This window comes from Callithrix jacchus, chromosome 9, assembly GCF_049354715.1.
Source record: "Callithrix jacchus isolate 240 chromosome 9, calJac240_pri, whole genome shotgun sequence".
Lineage (NCBI taxonomy): Eukaryota > Metazoa > Chordata > Mammalia > Primates > Cebidae > Callithrix > Callithrix jacchus.
Genome location: NC_133510.1, coordinates 109,044,008 through 109,069,451, shown reverse-complemented (window position 1 = coordinate 109,069,451; position 25,444 = coordinate 109,044,008). Strand labels below are relative to the sequence as shown.

The following is a 25,444-nucleotide window of genomic DNA, read 5'->3' as shown; positions in this document are numbered from 1 at the left end:
GTGAAGGGTTGGAGAAAAAAAATCATTTCACAATCTCAGAGTGAAGAGAATACGATTTTTCATATATTTTCTTTTTACCACCAAAAAGTTAAAAAGGAAAAAACTGTGCAGCTTGTTTATGCTTTTATCCATGGGCTCTTTTACTCAGGCACTGGGATCCTCCAGCCCAATTATATAGCAATTTGGTTCAGATTTAATTTGGCAGCTTTTTAAATGTGCCACTTTTGTTCCAGGTGGTCTATTGGCTTCTTCTTGGAGCCACCTGGCTCATCTGGGGATATGACTTTAATTATGGATTTTGGTTTATTGAGGTTTGAGGAGCTGCAGATTGTGGGGTAGACCAGATGTCCTAGTGGATGCCTGGTTTGTTCCTCAAGGTACTTAAAAATTTTGGAATAAGAGGCCTACTTTGAAATGTTAGGAGATTTTTATGTAAAAAAAATTCAATTTCCAGCCCCGTGGAAGGCCAGGTGATGCTGAGTTCACTATGGTACACTGCAGCACCTGGCTCGTGTTGCGTGGAGGCCACTGCAGCCTTCATTTCAGATGGGCTGTGGTTCTCTACCGGCTACCCTCTGGCCTCTATGCTTAAAACTTGTCAGGCTTCTTTTTGCTTTTAGGATAAAGACCAGATTCTTTCCACAGCCCACAGGGCCTGCACAGTCTGACTTCTGCCTACCTCTTTGACCTCATCTTGGGCCAGCAATCGTTAACAACAAACACACATCCAGTGCTAAGCATGTGCGGGGCTCTTTCAATCATCAGAGCAAACCTGGGAGGGAGGTACTATCATTATCCTTATTTGACAGGGGGAGGCAGTGAGGTACAGAGGAGTCAAGTAACTTACGTAAGGTCACACAGCTTGGAAGAGCCAGGGCTGGGATTCAGACCTAGGCAGCCAGCCCTGGGGAGACTGGGCCCTGAAGCACTCCACTCTCTCTCCATTCCAGATGCAGGGGGGCCTCCTACCGGTGGCCTTTATGGGTACTGTTTCCCCTGTCTACAGGGCTTTCCTGCCCTTCCCCCACCTTCCTCCACTTGATTTCCTCATCCTTTAGTCCTGGCTCAAATGCCACTTCCTCAGGGGAGCCTCTCAGTGTCTGAGTCCCCAGAGCTCATGGTTTTGGTTCCTTTCCTCTTGAGCAACGCCCTCCAGTGGAAGCTTCGACCATGTGGAAACGCTGTCTGTTAGCGCTGTCCAGCACACAGCCACCAGCCACCTGGGTTGCTAGGCACTTGGCTGGTGTGATGGAAGACTTCGATTATTCATTTGTTTGATTTTAATTAATTCATATTTTAATGAAAGTTAGGATCTGAAGAATGAAAACTTAAAATACTTGATTCTTGCTGAGGCATAAGTCTTTCTCATTCAAGCACTGTACTTCACTGAATCAGCCTTTCCTCTTATGCCCTCTCCTGTTCTTTCACTCAATACTGTCCTAATTAAGTGGTTTTGTTTTATAGTCTGGAACCAGGAAATGACATGGATCATAGACCTCCCCAAATGAACACCTGCTGCCTATATTCTTTTAGGTGAAAGGATTGACCCAGACTCTGTGAAGAGATGGAGAAAAAGTTCAAAGAGCCCCCTATGGCAGGTGGCTTCCATTTTGGACAGCGCAGCTTTGGATCTTCGCTTTCTGTGGGGATTATGCTCCCTCACTCCATCTGTTGTCCCCCACTACGCTCCTGACACCTGAGACAGTGCCTGGCACATCCCAGATCCTGGCTGAATGGACAAACCCTACAGCTTTTGTCTCCACCAGAGGAGAATGTGCTGAAGAGGGGCTGCCTGGAACCCCAGGGCAGAGGGTTCCATGGTGACAGCATAGACATGGGGGTCAGAGCTGCATTTGAACCCAGGTCCCAAATGTAGGAGCTCTGTGAGCCTCAGTTTCTTCATCAGGAAAATAGAGCATTTTCTACTTCTTTCTAATGGAGCATTGTTGTGAGGAGTAAGTGAATGCTTTTGGTAATAGTAGCTGAGATTTATTGTGTGTTTCTCTCGTTTTCTAAGTTTTCTACACATTGTTTCATCCATCCTCTCAGCAAGCTGAGGTGTGGAGGGGCTTGGTGGCTGGGGCGGCAGTCTGAGGCAGCTGCGTTTGCACTGGGCACTTTCTCTCCTCAGGGCTTGCCCTTCATTGTAAAGAGTTCAGCTGGCGGCAGAAATCCTAGCTGTTGCCCACGCCTCTTCCCTACTCCCCCTTCCTGCTTCGGCTCTTCTCTGAGTGCAGGTGCAGGAATGAGGCCCCACAGTGGGTGTGAGCCCCTTCTAGGGACAGCTCTGGGCAGGCAGGGCCTCTGTGGGGTCCAAGGGGCTACGCCCAGCAGAGCAGGAGGACTTCGCCCTCACAATAGCCCCAGGGGCCCTGAGGGCCGGGGATGGGCAAGATGCCAGGTGGCCATGAATGGGCTGGTGACCTGGCTAATTTCTTGGGTCACCCCACTGCTGTCCCAGACCTTGCATGGCTCATTTGGTCACCATGAGCCTGGTCCAGTTGTGTGAGGTTGGCCTCTCTCCCCTCAGGCAGGGTGGCTTCCATTTACACTCCTTGGGGACTCTTCCTTGAGGGACTCTGAGGCTGAGAAGGGCAGGTGTGGGGAGTGGAGAGGAGTGTGGAGGAGGAGGGAAGGAGAAGCAGGGAGAGGGTGAGCTCTGTGGGAGAGGGGTCTTCTCTGCTCAGGAACCAGGGCATTTGGGGATTTCTAACCTCTTAGGCAGTGCTGAGCCACAGGCTAAGGTTAATAATAATAACATTTATCAAGCACTTGGAATGTGCCAGGCACTGTTTTAATCATGTTACTCTTCAAATTAAATTCTGTGATTTAACCCCATTTGACAGGTAAGTGAACTGAAGAACAGAGAGGTTAAGTAACTTGCCCAAGGTCACATAGTAAGTGGTAGAGCCAAGATTTCAACCCAAGCAGTTAGACTTCAGAACTTAAATCCCTATGAAATAGCAAATTCAGCTTATCTCATCATTTACGAGCCTGGTGGGAAGTCCAAAAGTTAGCTATCTGGTATACCCTGTTTATTTTCTAGCTGGTACATGGGAATTCTAGGGAGCAGGAGTTTTGAGGATTTGCTCAAGGACATACCTGTGACTGAGATGGAGCTGCATGAGAACCCACTTTCTGATTCCTACTGTGGTCACACACTGAAGAAAAATCATGACTTGATCACACGAAGACAACCAGAATCCCACCTCCACTGAGATTGCTCTTAGAGACTCCAATTAAGTGTTTTTGGAAGCATGTCTATGAGATGGTCTGGAAAAGAAGGTCCAGAAGGAGAGGAAGTCTGGATGATACCTTGAGAGAGATTCATGGGGCTTCTTTGCTGACTAAGGCACACTCAGCGTGATCACAGCATTATGGTAAAAGTGCTTGATTCAATAGAACTTAAAGAGAAAGTGGCTACAGCTTAGCTTCAGAGGAAGGGGGTGGAAATTAGACAAAATTGAGAGGAGATGGTATGTGGGAAAGGTCACAGACTTCCGAGTTGGTAAACTCAGGTATAGACCTGCTGCTGTCCTGCCTGTGTGAGGCTGGGCTACTCCTTAGAGACTGTTGTCCTCATATGGACAACGATGACTTCAGTGTATGTGTGAGCAGATATGAAGCTGTTAAAATATAGGGTCCACAGCTGACATATAGGGTCGTCTTGACCAGTGATAGCTATAAATGTTCTTAAAATAATTAGCAACAGTTCCAAAGTGTTTTATGGTCACGTGGATTTCTTGGAAATTAATAGGGACTACTTGACAAAAGTTTCTATGGTCAAATAAGCTTAGAAAAGTCTTAGTTAAGCAAAGGGACACAGATTTCTTTTTGAACTTCTCAGTGCCTTTAGGTTCTGGATTCATATCCAACTCCATTTCCAGTCATGTTTTTTAGGATTCCCAATTCCAATATCTTTTTTTTTTTTTTTTTTTTTTTTGAGATCTAGTCTTGCTCTGTTGCCAGGCTAGAGCGCAGTGGCGTAGTCTCAGCTCACTGCAACTTCCGCCTCCTGGGTTCAAGTGATTCTTCCAGTTCAGCCTCCCTAGTAGTTGGGACTACAGGCGTGTGTCACCATGTCCGGTTATTTTTTTTTGTATTTTTAGTAGAGACGGAGTTTCACCATGTTGGCCAGGATGGTCTTGATCTCTTGAGCTCCTGATCTGCCTGCCTTGGCGTCCCAAAGTGCTGGGATTACAGGCGTGAGCCACCATGCCCAGCCATTCTGATATCTTAAAAGAGAAGATCTTACTTTTTTATTTTTTTTTGAGAAGTATTTCCCCTTTTGTGTTCTCTAAGTCTTAAAGTACTTGTAATCTTCTGTGGCACTTTGAATGATAACTAGTGAGGTATCCTGAGCTAAAACAATGACATGTGTGTCACACATGGTGTCGGGGAATGCAATCAGTATTTATTGAGTGCTTACTATATGCTGGCTACTTAACATACATAATCTCATTTATTGAATGCAAAAAATAGTGAGTAATTTTGTTATTCCCATCTTCCCATTTTACAGATTGGGAAACCGAGGCTCTGAGAACTCCAATATCCAAGGCAACTATCGACCTTTATGGCCCTGCTGGGCTTAAAAACTAAACTTCAGGCTGACTCAGAAGTCTGTGTTCCTGGGGTGGTGCGCAAAACATGGCATTGAGGGTTGTTAGAAAATGAAAAGTAACCAAATAGAGAAATGGACAGCTCCTTGGGCAATGAAACACAAACAGAGCCCCAGGAAAAACAATGAGTTAGCGGGCCACGTGCTTCCCTCTGGCTGGAGTGCTGGGGCTGCAGAGATGACCGGATAAATGAAGAACAGGGTCGAGTTGTCTAAAGGTTGACAAGCCAATAAAATGACAGCGTGCATCTAGATTAAAGGATGGAAAATGGGTGTAATTGCAATAAATTGGCCATTTCTACCTCCTTTGGCTGAGCCCCGGACCTTCCCTGTGTTCACTTTGGATCAATTGTGATTTTCCTGCCTTGTTTCTGTTTTATTTTTTTCTAATTTCTGAAAAATGACTTTGAAGCCAGTTTCTGAGAAGTGACTTTTTGTCATTTTACATTTTACACGGTGCTGTTTTAATGACAATATTACTTTTGCTAGCTGTGTGATGTCTCTAAGCTTTAAAAAATATCCCTGGGGTTCTGATAGACAGTTAGGTGTGGGAATTCCTGCCGGGAATCAATTCTCAGGCATGCACACCCCCCACCCCCACCAAAATGGCTCCAAGTCAGTTATTTTGTAAACTGTCAAACTGAAACAATAAAAGTTACAGTATTGTAGGGTGGATTAAATGAGATAATATGGGCACAGTGCCCCGTACATAGTAAATGCACAATGAAAACATAATCGTGTTACTGGAAAAGGGGTCTTGATCCAAGAGAGCATTCTTGGATCTCATGCAGGGAGGAATTCAAGGTGAGTCGCAGAGTGCAGTGAGAAGAGATAGTTCATGGAAAGCTACTCCGTTACAGAGTGGGGCATCCTCAGAAAGCAAGTGGAAGAACACATTGTCTCTACATTCTTCTCATATAGGGGTCTTGTCTATGACCACTAAAGACTAAACTAAGCTTTATGTGGTGAGCAGACAGCATGACAAAATGGATTGTTCTATTGATTTAAAGGAAACTGTTCTTGACCTGTTAGTGTGTACATACATCAAAGCCTAACTGTAATTATCCTGAAAGCACAACTTGTTATGGGCATTGTGACACCTCCACTTTCCGTAGCTGTAGGAGTGTGTCCTTGCAGACATCTTTAAGCTGTTTCCTCAACTGTAACTATATTATGACCATATGACTGGCAGGAATGTCCTTGCTAGTTTTAAGATGGAGTTGATTTCTAAAATGGTGTCACTCTGGCTCTACTGTTTCCCTAACAGTAGCGTGAGATAGGTTCTCAATAAATGCCTGTCTGTTTGTTTCATGTGTGTAACTGTGGCTACCCATTCCTGCCTAGCCCCGGGCCCTTCCTGCACCATATCCTAATAAAAAACGTTCTTCTCCCTTGCAGATGTCCCTAAGGTCCACTCTGCTCTCTCCTGTGAGCCCTTGTCCCAGAGCAGCCGCCCCTTCCCTGGCACCTGCTTGCTGGACTGGCCGTTTGGCTGGGCCACTTTTATCAGTATGCTCCAATTCCATGTCTTCATGGTCTGAGACTGGAATTCTGGAAAGCCAGATTTCCTCTTTGTTATAAAAATGATCCACACTTACGATTGAAAATATTGAAAACAGGAAAGAAGAAAAAACTAAATCTTCATTAGTCTAAAACTGACAGCCAAATACAGTGATTGTAAACTCTTACTTCACATTTTCTTGCATTTTTTGTCTACATGAAATGTGTTTGTTTGAACGTAATTGAGATCATATAATACATAAATCATGTACCTTGCTTTTTCCTATAATATTATAACAAGCCCTTAAGATATGATCGCACACTCTTCTTCAGAGCACTTGGTAAAGGGCATCAAATACGCTGAGTAGCCGGAGATGTACTTCACCTCCTTCAACAGTTAAAGCCCATCATTTCTTTAACTATTTCGTTTTTGTTCATTTGAAAGGTGTTTGTTGAAGGGCCCACACTGGGTTAGGCAGTATTAGATGACTTGAAATATGAAAATATGACATAAAATTTCTCGAATAGTATTCATAGTCCTGGGGTGAATTTTGTACATAATAAAGCTTTTTCTAAGTTTGAGATATCTTCCTACGCTGATATCTCTAGGTTCCCAGGATTTGGTAAAAGCCGACTGTGGATATTAGCAGGAAGATCTTAGGTCTCTAAGTTAGACAATAGGTCCTGACCTGGAAAAGCCATAGGTACTCTCTGAGCTTCAGTTGCTCATCTCTAAAATACTGGTTAGAAAGCCTCCCTCCCGGGCTGGGCACAGAGGCTTATGCCTGTAATCCCAGCACTTTGGGAGGCTGAGGCAGGCAGATCACAAGGTTAAGAGATTAAGACCATCCTGGCCAACATGGTGAAACCCCATCTCTACTAAAAAGATAAAAATTAGCTAGGCATGGTGGCACCTGCCTGTAGTCTCAGCTACTGGGGAGGCTAAGGCAGGAGAACTGCTTGAATCTGGGAGGCGGAGGTTGCAGTGAGCTGAGATCGCACCACTACACTCCAGTCTGGCAACAAAGTGAGACTCCATCTCAAAAAGAATAATAATAAAAAAGAAAGTGTTCTTGTAAGGATCAAATGGTCCATGCTGGAATAATGCCTGGTAGGTAGTTACCATTGAATGACACACACAGCGACAAAGCATCTTATTAGGTTTGAGGGTATGAAAATTTTACTTTGTAGGCTTTCTATCAATAAGGGATCAATGCATCTCACTTCAGATCACATGGGTGTGAGAGCTTAACTACTCTCTTTCCTCTCCTCATTTACCCAGGAATACCTTTCTGTGAGGCAATAGGGAAGGAAGTGACCTATGAGGTATCATCTAAAAAGAACCAAATTAACTGCCCATCGTAAACCATCATCCTGACTGGCTTCCCATGGTGCCCAATATCACCATTAGGTAGACTTCTCCAGCTTGAGGAAGTGGGCACAGCCTAGAGCTCTGGATTTATTCCTGAAGCGTCAAGTCTGAAATCAATCTTGGCTCTGGAAGAGACTTGGACAGAACCTCTCAAATCGTTTCCTTTGCCTGGAGGAGCCAATGTGTTCTTTCCCCAAAACTGAGAGAAATCCCAGGGGCATGGGGAGGCCCCTGGCCCATGTGGCGTCAGTTGAGTGTGAGTGGGCTTGGCTGCAGGATCACTGCACCTCACTCAGGAACACAGTCTTCCACTCAGGTATGGCCAATTTCTGTCCTGTAGGACTCTTCCCGAGTACTGCCAGATCTTTTGATTTTTTAAAGATAAGTGCAAACATCTGGCTTTAAATACATAAAATAACTCCTAAGGTTTAAATGTTAACAAACTCTTCCCTTTCCTTCAAGATTCTTTCTAGTCATCCCCTCTACTGGGGAGTCTTCCCTTATCCCCCACCCACCCCTGTGCCCATGCACCTTCTGCCTTGCTCCATTGTTGCACCTCATCACCTTGTAGGATCTCTCGTGGGCTGCTTACCTGCCCATCTCTCACGTTTTTTTTTTTTGAGATGGGTTCTTGCTTTGTCACCCAGGCTGGAGTGCAGTGGAGCAGTCACATCTCACTGCAGCCTCAGCCTTCTGGGCTCAAGCAATTCTCCCATCTCAGTCCCCTGAATAGCTGGGACTACAGGCATACATCACCATGCCTGGCTAATTTTTGTGTTTTTTGTAGAGATGAGGTTTTGTCATAATTGCCCAGGCTGGTGATGCATGCCTGTAGTACCAGCTATTCAGGGGCTGAGAGATCCACCTGCCTTGGCCTCCTGATGTGTTGGGATTATGGGTGTGAGTCACAGTACCCGGCCACCCAGGCATATTCCTAAATGGAAATGATTATACATTATACTCTGTAAAGTGACTTTACCCACATATAAACAGAATATAAGTTACACCAATTATTAGAGTGGGCAGGATATTTGTGAAGTTCTTTTCATGAAAAAATGCATTACTGTTATGATCAATAATAATTTGGAAATAAATTTGATATTTAAAAAATGATGCAGAAAGGTACAGAGAATATCATAACAAACATCCACATACTCACTGCCTTGAATTGCTGTTGACATTTTATTTTATTTGCTTCAAATACTTTTATACCCATGAAATATACAATTTGAAGATAAAGTTGTCCTCTTTTCCTGTCTTTCTCAGTCCACTCCTGCCCACCTCCTTCCTCTCTCTACCTTACCCTGCTTACACACCACATGCACCTGTAACATGCATGGAGCGGGTTTCCTTCCCCTCTTTTGCACTTGACAATGTCATTTCAAGTGGCTGGGCATGGTGGCTCACACCTGTAATCCAAGCACTTTGGAGGCCAAGGCGGGTAGATCACCTGAGGTTGGGAGTTCAAGACAATGTCATTTCAAGCAATAGATAAAGTGAGAAAACAAAATAATTTTACTTTTCTAAACCAAATTCCTTTCCTTTTAGATGCCAGAATGAGGTGCCTAAAATCTCAGTTTTAGGAACTAGAATTTTCCAGTAGGTGTTGCTACCAGGAGAGTGTTCCTTTCAGGGAAGTGTTGTATGTTAATTGGGATTACACATGTTGAGTATAACCAGAGAAATGACAAACTTATTTAAAGTTTATAATATCATAGGCCCCTTTAAATACATAATCTCATGTAACCTTTCCAGAAGCCCACGAGGAAGGCATTTCACTCCCATTTTACGGATGAGAAAACTAGGGCTTAGGCGAAGTGACACCTGCAGTTACTCAGCCAATATCAAGCATGGCTGGGTTTGAACTGAGGTCTGTCAGGTTCCAGTGCTCATGAGAGGAGAGACAGCTGAGTGACACAGGCTGCAAGTGACTTAGGCCTGCTGGTCGAGATTTTTGTTTTCATTAAATAGGACTTCTATTTGGTGCTCTGTTTTCTTTCACTCACGCATAATTTTCCTGAAAATTTCTCTCCTTAGGGCAACATTTTTCATCACAAAAGGTGATTTGTTTTGGAAAAGTTGGAGTAAAAACAGCTCTATATTTCTTGATTTTCAGAGAATGGAAAAACACATGCTATTCTGTTGTGTTTTTAATAGCTACTCGAAGAAATTACACAAGACACATTAATTATTCTTCCTTGTGAATCACTTCAAATGCCATCCAAGTTTTCCAAAGAATAATAGGGAACGTGAGTTGAGAAAATGACCAATTTCTCAATAGATTTATTCTATGTATGAAATCTGTGTTCTCTGCTTTAGAAAAGTAAATGTGCTTGCTTTTTTTTTTTTTTAAAATAACTTGGAGTTATTTAACATTCTCCAAGGAAAAACAGACTTCCAGGTGCTTTTGGGGCAGTCAAGCAGACATGGTCCCTCTCTATGGTATTTTCAACTTTAAAATCTCATAAGAGGCTGGGCACGGTGGTTTATGCCTGTAATCCTAGCACTTTGGGAGGCTGAGGAGGGTAGGTCACCTGAGGTCAGGAGCTCAAGACCAGCCTGACCAAAGTGGTAAAACCCTATCTCTACTATATATACAAAATTACCCAGGTGTGGTGGTGTATGCCTGTAGTCACAGCTACTTGGGAGGCTGAGGTAGGAGAATCTCTTGAACCTGGGAGGTGGAGGTTGCAGTGAGCCAAGATTGTGCCACTGCACTCCAGCGTGGGTGACAGGGCAAAACTCCATTACAAAAAGAACAAGATCTTGTAAGATGGGCAAAGACATACAAATTTGTGTGAACTCATAATAATAGCTAGTATTTGTAGTGTTTTGCAATTTAAACAGCTCATTCATTACAGAATTTCATTAAATGACCCTGTGAGATGGAAGTGGGGACACTAATCTCTGTTGTACAGAACAGGCAAGCTCCGTAATTGAGGGATTAGACTAGGTCACCTGGCAGGTGAGTGAAAGAACCACACCTCCAACAAAAGTCTTCTGACTCCTGGATCTGTGTCCATTCCATTGGGAGGCTGATCAGAGTTTCAATGCTGACTCTGATGCTGGCCAGTTGTGTGCCCTTGACAAGACACTCAATCACTCCGAGCCTCATGTCTTCATCTGTGGAAGGAGGAACTAGGATGCTTGTATCAGATGGGACACGAGAAGAATCAGTGAGCCTGAGAGAGATCTGAAAGAAGAGATGTCTTAGATCGGACTTAGCAGAAAGCAGGGCTCAATGGGGAACATCCTGGGGTGGCTTATGAAAACAAAGTGGGCGTGTGTGTGTGTGCTCTCTCTCTCTTCTCCTTTCCCGCTTCTCCCCCAGACCCTGTGGCCTCTTGTCTGTGCTCCTCATTCTGCCTGTTTTCATCTTTTCCTCTTCCCAAAGGCTTCCTCTGCTTCTGTGGACACAGGAGATACCATGGGTGCTTCAGCTCTTACTTGTCAGCTTGCTTCAAGTGTCAACAGTAAAGAACTGGAATTTCTGTTTTTTGGAAAAGATGGGGGTCTCACCATGTTGTCCCGGCTGGTCCCGAACTCCTGGACTTATGTAATCCCCCCACTTTGGCCTCCCAAAGTGCTGGAATTACAGATGTGAGCCACCACGCCTGGCTACAAGGACTGGAATTGCTGAGTAGCAATGACAAATTTTAGAAAAACAAAATCCAATTGGCCTGGCTTGGGTCAGGGTTCTTGGAGAGGGGCCATGGTGGGAGCATGGGTCCAGTGGCCAACAGCATTTAATAGGCCATTAATTACCCATCAGTGTGTTTACTGCTATGACCAGGTCAGATTTTTAAAGCTACTGTTAATTGAGTGTTTGTGTAAGTCAGTCACTGTGCCTGGCATTCGTGATTTCATTTCATTCTCACAGTAATCCTTTGAGGGATGCATGATAAATTCCAAATTTTTACATAGGAAACTGAGGGTCAGATGATAGAACCATTTGCCCAAGATGCATAGGTAATAAGAGGCAGAGCCAATATTTGAACCCAGGTCTGTGTGACTCCAGATCAGGCACAATGTAATCACCTGCCTATAAGACATTTACTTCTCATCTGAGTGTTCAGGAATGAATGAAGGAATGAGTGACTTAATTACTATTACTTGAAATATGCACAAGTTTAGGGGAGTGCTGCATTCCCTTCCCAAGCTTTCCCAGAGACAAGTGTGCTCTGATTTACTTAAGGGTCATTCCTAGGTCCTAGTTTAAAGTATTTCTTGAGCCTGCCTGTCTGGGCCCTACAACTCTCTCCAGTCCAAGTCCAACGCAAGCCACTGACAGCCAGACCCCCCCACTTCCCTGCCAAAATTACCTGGCCCTCCAGCCTGCACTGAAGTTCCAGCTTTTCTTTTTATACCTCATCACAAGATAACGGATAAAGCAGAACTTCATACAAACTGAACTGCACCTTTTCAGACCCCTGTGTGATGGGAAGTCTTGGAGGCAAGGTGAGAAGCCTGTTCACTGACCATTCACTGACCACAGGGCAGTGTAAATGGGCCTTGATGTTGCTGGTGTCAGCTACGGAACCATCCCCAGACCTTTGCAAGGGCTTTGCTGGGGTTGGAGAGTGAAAGATGGTTATGCAGGGCATGGGTGACTCTGTTCCCATTATGCCACCCCCAGTTAGATTTGTTACTTTCTTATTTAGGAAATAGGTGAAGGATTTTATACTAAGTTGACACTAGGATGGGCCAAGACAGCTCTTGGAGGCATTTCACCCTCATTCTACCGATGAGGAAACTGAGACTTAGGTGAAGTGATAGATTTGGTTACTTGACCAATCAAGTGCAGCTGGATTTGAACTTAGGTCTGTCGGGCTCTAGTGCTCACGAGAGGAAAGACAGCTGCATGACACAGGCTTCAAGTGACTTAGGCTTGGTGGCAGAGGTTCTTGTTCTCATTAAACAGAACTGTTGGCGCCAAGTGGCAACAGTAAAGATCTGGAATTTTTTTTTTTTCTTTTGTAAAGATGGGGTCTCACTATGTTGTCTGGGGTGGTCTGAACATCTCACTATGTTGTCCAGGCTGGCCCTCAAGGCATATAGGAAAGCATGAATGAATGGGTCTCAGGGAATGTGCACATTTTTTGGACAGGATTATCATCGTGTGGCTGGGTTTGTGTCCACTTGTGACAATCCTCTACAGAGCTCAGGGCTTGGGGAGGCCCATTTATGTCTGGGTTAGAAATAGAGCCTTTGTGTCCAGGAGCGGTGGCTCAAGCCTATAATCCCAGCACTTTGAGAGGCCAAGGTGGGTGAATCACTTGAAGTCAGGAATTCAAGACCAGCCTGGCCAACATGGTGAAACCCCATCTCTACTAAAAACACAAAAATTAGCCAGGCATGGTGACAGATGCCTGTAATTCCAGCTACTTGGGAGGCTGAGGCAGGAGAATCTCTTGAACATGGGAGGCAGAGGCTGCAGTGAGCCGAGATTGCACCACTGCTCTCCCGCCTGGGGGACAGAGATTGGGGACAGACATAAAGACAAGAAACTTGTCAAAGTTAACCTCCCAATTCAACCTCTCAGATTTCTGCTGTGTGACATGGAGATAGTAATGGGTGCATTGCAGGGTGGATCTGAGGATGAAACGAGATCATGGACATACAGATCCTTGCACACTGCACACTGGGCATGCTTTCTTCTCTCCTGCAATTCCCTCCCCATTTGGCTGCACTTTGGGAATGTCCTCTCTATCTCTGGGAGTAGCTCCTGGGTCACTTCCTTCATGAAGCCCACCCAGCTCTCAGTCAGAGTGAGGCTGAATTTCTTCTGTGCTCCCACATTCCTGTGTGCTTTCCTTTCTTTGAGAATTTCTGGCAAGGTAGCCTAATAAAAGTGTTTTTATGTCTGCCCCCTGATCTCACTTCAGCTCCTTGGAGGGGTCATTTAACTTTACTCATGATCCTATTCTTTAGTAATAAGTTTTTACTTCTTCCTTTCTTTTCTTTTTTTTTTTTTTTGAGATGGAATTTCACTATTGTCACCTAGGTTGGAGTTCAGTGGTGTTATTTCAACTCATTGCAACTTCCACCTCTAACGTTCAAGTGATTCTCTTGCTTCAGCTTCCCCGAGTAGCTGGGATTAGAGGTGCCCACCACCACGCCCAGCTAATTTTTGTATTTTTAGTAGAGACAGGGTTTCACCATATTGGCCAGGCTGGTCTCGAACTCCTGACCTCAGGTGATCCACTCACCTCGGCCCCCCAAAGGGCTGGGATTACAGGCATGAGCCACCGCACCCAGCCAGTTTTCACATGGCTGTCCAGAATAACGACTCCACTTCCCAACCTTCCCTGCAGCTAGTATGTCCATGTGACCAAGCTATGATATGGATAGAAGTGATGTGGGGAACTTTTAAACCCTTATCCGGGCGGGGGGGGGGGGCAGTCTGTCTGATTCTTTCCTCCTTCTCCTTCCCTGTGGCTGGAAGGCACATATGGTGGAAAACCATGGAATGATGGCACCCTCTGTGTTAGTTTGCTGGGGCTGCTGTAACAAAGTACCACAGACTGTGTGCTTAATCATTGGAAATTTACTCTCTTGCAGTTCTGGAGGCTACAAGTCTGAGATCAAGATGCTGGCAGGGTTTTGAGGGAAGGATCCATTCTGGTCCTCTCTCCTTGTGTTGTAGATGGCCATCTTTTCTCTGTGTCTTCATGTCACTTTTCCTCTGTTTAAGTTCATGTCCAAATTGCCTTGTTGTATAAGGATACCAGTCATATTGAATTAGGGCCCATCAACTCCAATATGACCTCATCTTAACTCATTAAATGCCCCTATTTCCAAATAAGGTGTCATTCTTAGGTACATACGAATTTTTGGGGAGGCACAGTGCAACCCAGAATAACCTCATAGTAGATGCTGCACTGCCGAGATGACCTTTCAGGTTTGAAGGCCTGATTCCCGCAGCTGCCAGCTCTCAGCCTTCCTAAGAATGGCTCTCAGCTGAAGGGAGTCTCCAGTCCAGGGTCATACCCCTTCCTAGGGATAGCAGCATCCAGTGACTAGTCTGTGTATAAAGACCCTGTTCCCTTATCTCAACTCAGACCACCCTGAAAGGCCACCACAGCTTCAGGGCTCCCCTGGGTCTGGCTGAGGGCTTGGTTGTGACTGCGTCACAGCTCAACTCCTCCCTCTGCTGCTTAGTCCAACTTTGTACCTTTTCCCACAGGTTCATGCCCAGAGCAGCCTTCAATCAGCTTCCTGCATTTGGAGCTCCATCTTGAAGTCTGCTTCCTGGGAAGCCCGCATTGCAACACACCCTTATGACCCCAGAGCAGTGAAGAATCCTATGTCCCTGACACCGGGGAGCTGCCTTTTTTAGTTCTGTACTTGTTAAACCCAGCCTGTGATGTGAGAAAGAAAGAAACTTGCTCATCAAGTGTTTTGTTGTATCAGCAGAGTCTATATCCTAAGTACTCGCTGGAGGCTACAGACGGGGATTAACACAGAGAAGGTGCTTACACTCAGTGAGTTTTGATAGTCTTTCTAGTCTGGATTTTCCAGGATTCCCAGATTCTGTGAGCACAGCATAGTGGGCAGGTGTCCCCAAATCTGTCTGTGCATCACTGAAAAATACTTGTTTGGGAGTTTATCCAAGACCTCCAAAATCTCTGTGATCACTCCCAGACGGTCCTGATGCAGCCAGCTGGGCAGCCTCTGAGAGTGGCATTTGGGAGGCACTGGTGTGTGAGAAACTCAGTAAATTTTGATTAGGAAACTCAGTTCCAGCTCTGAATGTATATTTTCCTTCCTCTGTTATCTTTTTGGGTTTCAATTTCCGCATGCCTAAAATAGGACTAAGTTATTTGAAAGTCTGGTGCTCTGCCTCCTACAGAAAGTTGTACGAGGCCAAATTGAGCCCAGATGAGGGGTTCTGAAGGGTCAGTAGAGCCATCTAAATACATGAGGTGGTATTATCGTTATTGGTATTTATGTGAAAAGGCTGTTTTGGTCACGGGTTGTGTGAACAAATACTTGACAGATGGTGCTTCCAGAGCACTCCCAGGGGCCTTGTTACTCCGGGATTTTCCACTGAATGCAGTTCTCTTTCAAAGTTTTGTTTTGTTTTGAAACCAGAGAGCCAGCGAGGAGCTTTGGTTAATCCTGGATGCGGGCTGAGCAACTCAACTAGCTGAGCATGGGGCAAGCCTTTTATCTAAGCCTCAACCTTTGGTTGACCTGGGAAGAGAAACGCTCAGTCCTGAAGACAGCTGGCCGCAGTTGACTGATTGTGAGCTGCAGACTTTATTGCAGCTCCCGGAAGTCTCCGGACTGAGCGGAACCACTTTCTCTGCCTTTATCTAGATATGCTTTCTTTGAGGCAAGTGTGCAGGGGAGAAGGGGAGAAGGTGAGGGCAGGGGAAGAGGGGAGGAGGAGGGGGAGGACGAGGGGAAGGGGAGGGGGAGGGGACGAGGAGGGGGGAAGGGGAGGGGAGGGGGAGGGGACGAGGAGGGGACGAGGAGGGGGGAAGGGGAGGGGAGGGGGAGGGGACGAGGAGGGGGGAAGGGGAGGGGAGGGGGAGGGGACGAGGAGGGGGGAAGGGGAGGGGAGGGGGAGGGGATGAGGAGGGGGGAAGGGGAGGGGAGGGGGAGGGGACGAGGAGGGGGGAAGGGGAGGGGAGGAGGAGGGGGAGGGGGAGGGAGAGGGGAAGGGGAGGGGAGGAGGAGGGGGAGGGGGATTATAGCATATTGGAGTTTTAGGGACCTTAGAGTCATCTAATCCAACTAAACTTCATCTTGCTAATCATGACGCAAAGTCCAGAGAAGCTTAGTATCTTGCCAAACATCATTAGGCTACAGAACACAGGACTTCTAAGCTCCAGGTCTGGGGCTGTTTACCACTGCACAGAAGCTATTGACAGAAGCTACCTGAGGGCCTTAGCTGAGCTGGGGAGAGGGGGAAGGATTGGACCCGATTTCACTTCTCAGTGGATGGGTTCTCTCAGAGAAGCTTCTCCGCAGAAGCAGCCACAGGCAATGACCTGGCTGACCCTGGCTAACCGGCTTTGAATGCAAGAGAAAGTTGATTAGGGTCTAATACTCCTGCCCCCAAGACTGCCCCAACCACTGCCTGAAATTCCTCATTGACACCCCTCTTTGGGGATGCCTCTCTAGGATTCTACTATGTAGAAAGTGCATACCTGTGGAGCAGCCTCACTTTTCCAAATCTGCTCTGCCTGAGCGCCTTGGGATTCCAGCAGGTCCTCAGAGAATCAAGCAGAAAACATTTGGGGGTGTGGTGGGGTGACGGGAGAGAGTGTAGAAGTGAGGACTCGGGTTGTGGGAAAGAACAGCTCAAGCTGTTAATTCTCCTAACCACCATTGCTACCATTGCAAAATGAGGAAACTGAGGCTGTGGGCCTGGTCCCTTCCCTGGTGAGGGGGCATTTGCTTTTCTCGCTCGATGGTCTTGACCTGATTTCTAACTTCACTGAGGCAGCCTGGGAACTCCAGGCTCTTCTCAGAATTTCACCTATCTCTGACTCCTCTCACAGATGTGGGGTAAGGGTTTTGGGGGGCACCACACCTGGGAGCAGGAGCTGCTGGGAGCAGGGGCCCAGGCAGAGGTCCAGGTGCTCCTTCTGGCCATTTCTGGGGCATGGAAGGCCTCTTAGGGTTTTATGCTCAAGGCTTCATGTTGGCCCTGGCCAGAGTGTGCAGCTGGTGCTCAGCGGCAGTGAGAAGGCTTGAGGAGGGGGGTCTTTGCAAAGTCAGGGAAAGCCCTCCTCATTCCTGAGTGATTTCAGGTGGTGGGGGGAATGTGGGGGGAAGAGAAGCACTACTTGACCCCTAGATTTGCGACCTCTGTTGGCTCTAACTTCCCACAAAGGGATTTCTTGGGAAAAATAGGGTCTGACTAAAATAGTCATCTTCCCATCCGAAGTCTGGACCTCTTGAGAGTGTGAAGAGCTGGTGTGGTGGATCTTGGCCTTGCCCGCGACGCCCTCCTGGAGGATGTTGGTGAGAGGCAGGGGCCAGAGGCTGGTCTCCCGTCTCTGGCCTCTCTTTAGGCCCTGAGCCCCCAGGCCCTCTCCTTTGTAGGGTCCTGCTGCCTCCCTCGATGCAGAGCCTCCGAGCGCCCCAGTGTCTCTTCAAGACTCCTGGAGAGGCGGGCTGCAGGGAGAACGCCAGTACGCCGGGTACATCTTCACAGAAGTCGTGGTGTGCCGCATGCTGCCCCGGAGAGCTCTGCCCCAAGCTGTGACCCCGGAGATGCGCGCCCTGGTTCCGACTAGCTGGTGCAGGTGCACGAGTACCTGGGTCTGGCTGGTGACATACCTGACCTGGCGGTGAACCTGCTTGATTCCTACCTGAGCGCCAGTCGCGTGCGCTCAGGTCGCCTGCAGCTTCTGGGCGTGGCCTGACCGTTTGTGGCGTGCAGAATGGAAGAGTGCCTGCTTTCCGGGGAAACTGAGGTCTGGAACTTGGGCCGTTCCATTGCAGGCAGTAAAGAGACGGGATCCAAGACTCCTTCACCTCCACCCTGCATCCCCTATCTGCAGCCCGCCTGCCTCTGCCCCCTGAGCGCGGACTCCTTCCCGCGGGCGGAGCTGTTGCACGCGGAGCGCCGCATCCAGAGCCGCCCATTTCCGGCTGCACCACCCGGGCAGCTGCTGGCCGCTCTGGCAGGGAGCAGCTTCCAGGTGATGCTACTTGCCACCCACTTCCTGCAGCTGTGTTTGCTGGAGGCGGAGGCGGCGGTATGGGAGCCGGGTCGTCGTGCGGCTTCGGCTCTGAGCCTGGCGCAGCGCTTGCTCGACGGGGCGGGCTTCAGGCTCCAGCCGGAACTTCACAGCTGCGAGGAACTGGGCCCGCTCGAGCTGTGCACGGCTTGCGCTGCGCTCCGAGGTCCCTCGCCGGGACACGCCGCCATCTTCCTCAGGTACTGCGGCCGTTTTCCGCAAGAACATGCGGCCTCAGCGCCAGGGCACCCCCTTCGCGGTAGATCCAAGTGAAGAGATGGTGGAATTCCAGAGGCCTGGGCAGAATTAAGGAGCAAACAACGGTGACACCCTAAGACTACCAGCGGCCGAAGATTCACCTCTCCTAAGAATTTGAGGAGGTTTGGGGAGGCTGTGGCCAAGGAAAGTCCGACAGGGTAAGATCCACCGCCACGGGGGGGACACAGAAACTGCACTTCTCACCGTCTGGTCTCTGTGGTGCGTCCCATTGACTGTGCTCCCAGAAAGCCAGAGGTCAGGGGAGCCCAGGAGATGCAGTCTCCAGGAGTGAGCCTTCCACGACCAGAGAAAGAACAGAGAATGGACTTGTGGGTGGAGCGGGGCGGGCAGGGATAAATGAATAAACAACCCAGTTTTCCTTTCCCTGGAGGAGCGGCTGAGGAGGCCATGGTGGAGGCTACTCCACCATTAGGAGTGGGAGGCAGAGGCCAATTGTGACTGTAGAGCTCTACTCCACAGGTACAGGGAGCCCCCCTTATCCGTGGGTTTGCTTTTCATGGTTTCACTTACATCAACCACAGTTCCAGAAATAAATGATTCGTATTTGATATATGGTCAGAAGGTCAATAGCAGTCTAAGGCCACATCACGATGTCTGCGTCATTTGCCTTACTTCATTTCATCATTAGGCATTTTATCATCTCATGTCTTCATGGAAAGGGTGAGTGCAGAGCAAGAAGGTATTTTGAGAGAGAGAGGAGAGACGCCACATTCACACAACCCTTATTATAGTATATTCTATAATTATTCAATTGCATTTTTAATTATTGTAGTTAATCTCTTAACTGTACCTAATTTATAAATTAAACTTCATCATAGGAATATATATATATATATGTACATACACATACACACATACACATATATATATATGAAAAAACATAGTGCTGCATATACAGAGTTTGGCACCATCCACAGGAAAGTATTCCCCACAAATAAGAGGGGAAAGACTGTAAATCAAAGTCAGGAGTGGAGAAAAAGCCTCTCCCCCATCTTTATCCCTCAATCTGTCATGTATATCTGTCTATAAGTTCTAGGAGAAAATCGGACGCCTTCAAGAATAGCAGCTAAGTGCAGGCTTTAGAACCAGGCCACTGAATGCTGGCTGGGCCACTCACCAGCTGTTTGTTTGAGACGTTACTTGACCTCTCTGAGGTTCCTCATTTTGCAATGGTAGGAATGGTGGTTGGAAGAAAGAGATGAATGAATATGTGCAATGTATTTAGAACAGTTCTTGGCACTTAGTAGGTAGCAATGTCAACAATTCTTCTTTGTTTGCTAAAAAATTTTTTTTATTGTGAATGAAGACATTGCCAACTTACATATCTCATTTTTATTTGGAGCATTTTTTCACCTTGCAGTGCTCCTGAGAAATTCAAAAATGCATTAACTTTAACTCTATAAAAAACACAATCTAATATTGAGGTTGGGTTGGAAATTTCCCACATTTAGGTATTTCCCCATTAATCAAAAGATGATCACTTTTATATAGATAAAACTTAAGTATTTAATTTTTTAATAAGTTAAAAAGTGAAGACTGCCAAATAATCACAAATATCAGAACATTGAATAGCATTTTTTTATAGGAGTATATAAAATAACTATCACCTATACTTTATATTTACAAAATTAAAGATCAATTTTTGTTGATGGAAGAGGTTTTAAATACTTTGCTATGTGGGAAAGTTCATTATCTTTAAAAAATCAGGTTCAAATGCTTTTAAGTTTGATGCATAATAGTGTTTTCTAAATAATTCTCATTACTCTCCTGTCCCTGAAAACATAGCTTCCCCTCTAATCTATTGATTGGATAAGTATTTTGATAGTTTCTTTACACTTTTCAGTTAACCATTAAGAGGTAAAAAGAAACCAAAGGCTTTATTTGGGTGAATATTATTGGACATTTTAATTGGCTAATTGCAAAGAAGCCATTTCTTTTTTCCTAGAGTTTTGTTGCTTAGTTTTGTTTTTTCTTCCTTTCATTTGTTAAAAGTCAAGAATGGCAGGAATGAAAATTCAAACAATTTGATCTCCTATTATGGTAAAACAGTGTTTAAATTCAATGGCTGCATGCTTTTCTACTACAGTAGAGAGGTTGAAAACCATTAGGAATGTGGTGAACTATGGCAGAGAGGTTGGAATTCAACCAATAAACGGAAATATTACTGTAGTTAAAATATTGCAGTTAAATGCACTGTTAGCAATGTCCTATTGCCAGCATTAGAATTATATGCTTCATCACTGTCTGCTTACTAAGAAGGTTCGGTGAGCAGGTGGTTCGTCCCTGACACAACTAAGTTTCAGAAAAGTGGATGTGTTTTCTCTGGTTTAGATCAAGGAACACTTATTATGCATACCAGTCAGCTATAGTTTCAATGACACAATGAAAACATTGGGTACTATAGATTTAGGATAAGATCATGAACTTATTTATATAGAAACTATTTAATACCAAGCTCTGTGATGTTTTAGCTATGTAATCCACCCACAATAGCTTTTAAACTTGTGTTAAACTATGGGATGAGAGGGGGGCAGGCTGTTTTGGTCAGAGAAAGAAATACTAAAAAAGTCAAAAAAGGCATTTCAAATGTGATGACATACTACCTGAATACCAATCATGCATATCTTTGTCAAATTAAAAAACATTTTATACTATTTCTTAAAAATAAAGGACCATATGTGTTTTTTAACTTGGAAACTAGTATTTCATTTGCTCCACACTGAAATGAAACTTCAACGGCAAGCAGCAAATAATGTAGAATAGTCAGTGAAGGTATTTTTATTAGGAGTCAAGGAGTAGGCTGGGTGTGGTGGCTCACTCCTGTAATCCCAGCACTTTGGGAGGCCAAGGCAGGTGGATAACCTGAGGTCAGGAGATCGAGACCAGCCCAGCCAACATGGCGAAACCCTGTCTCTAGTAAAAATACAAAAGTTAGCCTGGCATGGTGGCACATACCTATAATCCCATCTACTTGGGAGGCTGAGGCAGGAGATTCATTGGACTGGGGAGGCGGAGGTAGCAGTGAGCCTGGATGGCGCCATTGCACTCCAGCCTGGGCTACAAGAGCAAAACTCCATCTCGAAACAAAACAAAGCAAAACTAAGCAAAACAAAATCCAAAACAACAAGGGACAATAACTCATAGAGAAATAATAATGGGCAAAAAACCAAGAGGAGGCAGTTTGACAATTCTAATATGGAACTTGTATGACCACTTTCTTTAAAGTATACTAAATAAAGCATGGCAATATAAATTAGTTATCTAAGGAGACAGAGACATTGTGAAACAGCATTCTCAGTTACTTCATTTTTCAGAAAAACAAGTTTCACCCATCAACATGTAATGAAGACTTCCAGTCTTCCAAATACATTAGAAAGTACAGTTAATCACAGCAAAACTTGCAAACAACCAAATTTAGTTCTGGCCTGAGCCAGGCCTCTTAACATATTTGAATTTGTCTCATTTTCACCTTTCTTTATTAATTAATATTTCTATTTTAAATGCACATACAAATTTACAGAATTTGTAAGAAATGTCTTTCTAAATGTACAACTTCAACTAATAAAAATACAAACATTCAGATACAGTTAAGTTTCAAGTCAGGATTTTTTTATGATGGATTTATAAAAAATTAAAGAAATACTCTCTGAAGTTTCAGACATCTGGGTACTGGTGCTATCAAACGGTTAATTGCCCTCAGTGGCCACTGTGATGAGAACAGTTAACTCTCAGATTGCTGTACCTCATATATCAGGAAGTGGCATGTTCAGTGATATTGCTAATTATACTTATGTATATGCAGCTGTATGCTTTAACACTTACATGAAAGTTGTATGAATTTGTGTAAAGAAACATTTAAAGATGATATTTATAAATAGCTGTTAAAACTAAGTGATATATCTGTACTATATATTCAACAATAAAAAGGAACAAACTAGTGATACATCCAGAAACTTGGATGGATCTCAAGGGAGTTATACTGACTGAAAAAAAAGCCAGTCTCAAGAGGTGACATACTGATTCCATTTATATAACACTCTTGAAATAACAAAATGACTGAGATGGAGAGCAGTTAGTGGTTATCAGGAATTCACGAGAGGGACAGGGAGAGTGGTGGCTGTGATTATGAGAGGGCAACGGGAGGGATGCTTGTGATGGAAGCATTTTGTATCTTGACTATGGTGGTAGTCACACGAATCTATACACAGGGCTGGGCTCAGTGGCTCTTGCTTGTAATCCCAGCACTTTGTGGGGCTGAGAAGGGAGGATCAGTTGAGCCCAGGAGTTCAACACCAGCCTGGCAACATAGTGAGACTCCATCTCTATTTAAGACAACTACAATAAAAGAATCTACACCCATGATGACATTGCGCAGGACCAAATACATACTCAGGGCACCTGGAACCTTTGTCTCAGGGCACCTGTAACCTTTCAGGGACCAAATACACCCATGATGACATTGCGCAGGACCAAATACATACTCAGGGCACCTATAACCTTTTATAACCTTTCAGGGACAATCTTGTTGGCCTGTTTACACAAAGTCCTCCAAAGATGATCAATATATGCTTCAGATCAACTTTCCACACAATGCCAAGAAGCTACTTTGTCATTAAAAAACAACTAAAAAACCTCTTGTGATAAACCACAATCTCTAGCTTAAATGGGCTTGGAAATCACAGAAGGAAGTAAAAAGCTAACATAGCTACTAGTATTTTTGTCTGTCTGTATTTTTGTAAGTTAAGATAAAAGATAAATCTTCCTAGCTTAAATTAGATCACATCAGAAGGAGTAAAGCAGATTTTATAGCAAACACTTGCTGCTGACACCTGGAATTTCTAAAAACATTAGGTATATTTTTATTAAATTCGGAGGAAGCACAACTACAAACAAATACGTGACATTTTGCAAAAGTCCATTTTGTGGTAAAGTACATACATATAGTGTTCATGGTTTCTTTGAAGTGCTAGATTGTCTCTGGCTTGAGAATCTTCTATTGCTTTAAAGGTCTTGCAGCGCAATTCCAGCACTGTTGTCAGGTAACACTGGCAAAGGTATAAATGTGGGCCAAACATCTGAGATGAGTTTCAAAAGGTGATGTTGGGGCCCACCAGGTCCAAGTCCCCAAGTGCAGCTGGGTTAATAAGAGGCACAGTTGCTGAGGGAGGAGCCAAAAACAGATAAACATCTGTTCTTCTACCAGACCTGGATTCTGCTGTAGAATGGGTTTTTTCGTGTTTAAAGTTTTCTTTAAAACTTTATGGTGCATTTGTATCTAGTGTTCTCCTTCCTGGTGAATCTAGAGGTTTCATATCATGAACAGAAAGCTTTGGTGGTGAAATGGATGAATGAGATTCTGTTTCTAGAAATTTAACAAAAAGTTCTGATAAAGAACTATGAAGCACAGGTTGCTGATTTGATTTCAAAGTTGTGTTGGGAACACTTTGTGATTCTCCTCCAAGCCACCCAGCCATCCACCACCCTGATGGTCATGAAACAACTGCTCCATCTCCTCCCTTCTGACACTCAGGATGCTCCCCATCAACTGTAACACTTGATGACGCTGATTTTTCAGCGTGTGGAAATGACCGATGAAGAGGTTTCTCATTAGGACTTTGTCCACTTTTCCTTCTAAGCTGTTTGCTGAGTTCATCGATTCCTTTTGTACATCATCCAGCTTTTCTGGTTGGAACTCATTTTGTTTTTTAAGTTCTCCAATTTGTTCTTTAAGTCTTGATGCTGAATCCAGTGCAGCATTTGCTACATCCAAATGTGCCTGTAATACACTTTTCTTTCCAGATGTTCCTCCTTTTTCTTCCATTCAGCTGTAAGCTGTTTTTGCTTTTCTAGTTCAGCAGAATACATAGCATTTTCCTCTTGTTGGAAATGCTGTAGTACCATCTGCAGGTTGCCCAGTGACAGAGCATACTGACACAGCATACTGCTTTACTTGTTCCTGAGAGGCAGAAAGCTGCAGCGCAGTTTCATCCCTTTGCTTGGAGACTACATTCAATTGTTCTTGCAATGACTCTATCTGTACACTGGCTTGATGGCTTGCATTTTCCATTGCATTAGAGGATAAAACTAGCTTTTCCTCCAATACTGTGACTTTCTTTCTTAGTTGAGCCTCCCTATCTTCTGTGGCCAAGGCCTCACAAGTATTAGAGTCTTCTGATGCTAGAAGATGATTGCACAATCTCTCTAGCTCCTGGTTTGATCGAAATTCATTGTCACGTAAACGTTGGACCTCATTCTGTAGGGCAGTGTTTTCCATTTGTTTTTGTTTCAGGGCCAACATGACTTGGTCTCTCTCCTGTTGAAATACAAGTGTCTTCTCCTGCATTGATTTAACTGTATTTACAAGCTGAATGAACTCCCCAGTCTTGCTCTGTTTTTTTTTTCTTTCAATAGCTCTTCAAAAGCAAAAGACTTCTCCTTCATTGAATGGCACTCAAACTGTTTTTCTTGCAGCATCATAGAAAACTTCATGATAGTCTCTAGTAATGCTTGATATTCTGTTTCCTTTTCCCTGGATGTTTCTACTGTTTTTTCATTTTTTTCTTTTAGTTTGCCAATGTCCATCTCTAGGATTAATATTCTCTCCTTCAGGTTTGTTACCTCTTGCCTCAGAAGTTCGATTTCATTTACTTTGTTAGTGAAATTTTCATTGGAAGAATGTAATTGATCACTTTTGGTTTTGATTAAGAGGTCTTTTCACTTAAGTAACTTTTGCAAAACATCTTGTTTCTCCTTTAGCTGCTTAATTTCTATATTGTTTTTTTCGTGTTCTTTTCTTTCTAGCTCTGAGGTGGCAGCAAGCAAATCAGGCAATCTGTGATTATTTTCCTGGAGAGTTCTAATCGTTGCATCTTTTTCCTGTAGTGATCTTCTGAGCTCTCCTAGCTCTTGCTGTAGTAATTCAGAAGATTCATTCAATACACCAGACTCACTTGCTCTAAGAGACTCTGCTGACTG

General features: G+C 44.8%; 2 pseudogenes across 1 annotated transcript; one reads left to right on the top strand and one right to left on the bottom strand.

Moving 5' to 3' along the window:
- The first annotated feature begins 16,175 nt into the window (after positions 1 to 16,175).
- LOC144577790 (cyclin-P pseudogene) lies at positions 16,176 to 21,166 on the top strand (annotated as a pseudogene). Its single transcript, XR_013522389.1, has one exon. The product of XR_013522389.1 is annotated as a cyclin-P pseudogene (transcript).
- A 3,070-nt stretch (positions 21,167 to 24,236) lies between these two features.
- Positions 24,237 to 25,051, bottom strand: LOC118144507 (thyroid receptor-interacting protein 11 pseudogene; annotated as a pseudogene).
- Between the last annotated feature and the right edge of the window lie 393 nt (positions 25,052 to 25,444).